Below are 3,491 nucleotides of genomic sequence, written 5' to 3' on the forward strand. Positions count from 1 at the left end.
ACAATCCGCAGGATCGCTTTGGTTGATGTTAGCTGCTGCCACATCACCAATGAATTTAATTACATCTATCAGAAATAAACCTTAATTTGTATATTCTCTACACCAATCTCCATAAGATTAGCCAAACATCCCATTGCAATTCAACATATCATTGACTACTATATCTGACCGCCATAAAAAAATTAGAACTGAGCAATCCTCTTACCACAGTCATGCTTAACAGTTTAATCATCATTACACAAAAGCTTTACAATGATATTATAAGTAACAATATTCGGTTTACATCCCAACTCTATCATTTCTTTATACAGCGTAATTGAAACATCAACACCCTCAGATATACCAATAGCATGAAGAACCGTATTATAAGCCACCACATCAAATACAATTCCCTTCTTCTTCATCTCCTTATACAACTTACAGCGTCTTCCACAGTTTCCCCGACTTACATACAATATCCATATATATAGAATCTGAATGTAAGGATGGGTTTTCAGATGATGGGTTTCCAAAACCCGAGTAGATTCTAAGGTTTTCCACTTTCGAAGTTGTCATTTTTTGCTTTTCCCTTTTAGTAAACATGTATTTTAATAATAAATGTATTCTTCAACCATCTCTATTACCTCTGGAGCTAATTCAATTATTCCTACGTTCTCAATATGGATTGGTCGAGGTGATAGAATATGTTTGCTTAAATCATTTGATCTGAATCACATTGCATATTTGCATGCTATCTGTTTTTGACCCATAGTGTTATGAGACACTTTCCAGGATGACATTTGCCATTGTAATTCAACAAAATTTTGAAAGCTTTATAAAGAATCCTCATGGCATTTTATGGAGTTTGGTTATTTTGGCTCTCATTACAATGCCTATACCTTCATAAGATGCTATCTGATATTGACTGAAGGACTGATTTGTCTCGCCAAAACAACTCAGAAGAGTTGCATGAACACCAACTTGTATTAAGCACAATAAGAGTTACACAGAGAAGCTTCATTTTGCAAAATAAGCTGCTGATGAAGTATAATTCTGGGAGGAAAAATTTGTAAATAATTTCTGATGAAGTCCTAAAAGAAAACTATCCAGCCTTCTTGCTCGATGAAGTGTCATAATTTCATCTTACAACTACCTCAAGAAAGCATAATAAAGCAATTTAGAAGTTTTTGATGAACTTGTAAATGTGTGTACTGATTTCTTCTGCCCTTTCCTCGTTGATGAAGTGTCCAACTCCTTCCATCACGACTATTTCCTCAAGGAAGGGTTGGTGACCGCATGAGAGCACAAAGGTCAAGTGCATAATTTTCAGCTTATCTCTAAAATTGAAAACTAAGTAAACAAATTGAATCATAAACGCAACCACTTCCAATAAAAACAAATTTATTAACCTTGTTGTAAACCAAGTGAAAGAAGGTGGGAAAATAAGAGCCAACACTGTGCTTGCAAGAACTACATGAGGAATAAAAGAATTCACTCCCTTCAATATCTTCAACACCTGAAAGAAACTACATTATCATAAATTAATGAAACCCGAAAAAAAAAATCAAACGGTCAACATGCATATAAAAAAATAATCTCACCTGCTGGGTCTGATTCGAAGGGTTTGGTGGAACCGGATCGGGTTCGTAAGAATCTAAACTCTATACACATCTAATTACTGCCGGGAGAAGAATAAGAGAGAAGTTTGAAGAGAGGAGATAAGATTTAATAAAGAGGTTTTATCTACTTATCTATTTTGGGTTTTTATGTATTTTGGGCTACGAACAATTGAAATTGCTAAAAAAAGGGTGTAGAATTCATTTTTTTAGATAAAATCTGATGTGTCAGTCTGTGAGAAAAAAGGGGGGCTGACGTGGGTCAAGGGGAGCATTCTCAACTACTCAGTATTAATGGTCTTTGATTGGAGATTGATTGAACATGTCTGTTTCTACTAATTACATGCACATCGAGTAGTATCACTACACCATTTGGGCCAAACAGGAACCGGTTAGGGCCTATTTTTGTTAGGCCCGTCTCTAAATTGTGAAGAAAACTGTTGAACTTTTATCCTAATTTTGAGACGGGCATAACAGAAACGGGCTCCTATTTGGCCTAAATGGTGTAGTGTATGCATGGTATGGTGCAGTCACAGTTAGTTGTTGTTGAGTAACATGCTTCCATATAAGTATACCTGTATCTCATATTGCGTTTATTATCTATGATGACCTATATTTCCTAAAACTTGTTATGACCTAGATTTCTTTCCTCTTCTATTTTCTCTCCCTCTTTCTCTTTTATATCTCTACTCTGCGGTCTTTTCTCAACCCTTGATCTTTCACCCTATCCTTCCATCTGTGTTCCTCCACGTGTTATACTCCCTAGATCCGTGGACTTCTCTTGGGCCAAGTTACATGAACCTTTTACATTGGGCTATGGACCTCCATAGGCAGAAATACTGCTATAACAGTTGCCCCCTCTTGGGAGCGTGGATCTAGGTAGTCCACAGTTCCAAGAAGTTGTCCATTATGTTTTTTAATTCTCCCAAGATTGTTTGAATCTCGACAACTGATAAAGCAAAAAATGAGTAGTTTACCTACGAAATGAGCGATGAATTCAAAACGTAAGTAAACTAAAACTTATCTTATGAGCCTATGTTTATCAAAGATTCTACTCTCAATCCTATGAGATATAGTGGAGTAGAGTGATTCGTTCCACTCCTAGTCCTTCCGCATGCTGTGTTCTCACGTGTAAGTATTCTTCTTAAAGTCTAATGAGAGATTTATGAAAAAGGCAACTAGACTACGATGCAACTTAGTAGACTATAAGGATAACTAAGGGAATGCTACGTTGATTCGATGATAAGGAGTTAGAGGGGGATTGATTCCACCTTAACTCAACTTAGTCCACTAGCGACGAGTCGTCGTAATCCGAATTGAACTGCTACGCAGAACAATCGGTTCTTCCTAATCCCTAATTACACATGACATTTCTACCAATTAATAATTAGTATGTGAACGATTAAACCCATTCTCATGGTGAACTAAACGTTTCTAGAGTGGAAAGGAAATTACGACAATCTCCGATAATTGGAATCAAGCTTTCATCAAGGTTTCTCAACCCCCTCCTCTAATGGAGGTTTAGCCTTGAATCATTCCGCAATCATTTCCATTTAGATTAAAACTAAACATAATATAAAACATTGAAATTTACTTAATTAAACAATAATGCAATCTAATTAATAACTAAGAATTGAAATTAGATCTAATAAATTGTAAATGACAAAAACGAAATTGAATAATAATAACTATTTATTTATCTAATGAAATGAAGAACAAGGATTCAAAGGTTTAATCTAAACAAGGATTTGAAACTAATTAAATAAAACTAATTGAATAAAAAAAAAACTAGATCTAAAACAATTAATGGAGGCTAACTAATCTAGGTCTCACTATCTACCATCATCCATCTACCATTAACACTTTTTCTAACAAAGAGCTAAGCTTTTGTTTTTA

The 3,491-nt window shown here is 35.1% G+C and overlaps 1 long non-coding RNA gene across 1 annotated transcript; it reads right to left on the reverse strand.

The window, feature by feature from the left end:
• Positions 1-1,363: 1,363 nt before the first annotated feature.
• Positions 1,364-1,704, reverse strand: LOC147492401 (uncharacterized). The gene is made up of 2 exons (XR_015199343.1): positions 1,581-1,704; positions 1,364-1,495 (listed from the first exon to the last, which is right to left on the reverse strand). It is a non-coding gene; the product is annotated as an uncharacterized LOC147492401 (long non-coding RNA).
• Positions 1,705-3,491: the final 1,787 nt, after the last annotated feature.

Source organism: Coptis chinensis, chromosome 6 (genome assembly GCF_015680905.1).
Source record: "Coptis chinensis isolate HL-2020 chromosome 6, ASM1568090v1, whole genome shotgun sequence".
Taxonomy (NCBI): domain Eukaryota; kingdom Viridiplantae; phylum Streptophyta; class Magnoliopsida; order Ranunculales; family Ranunculaceae; genus Coptis; species Coptis chinensis.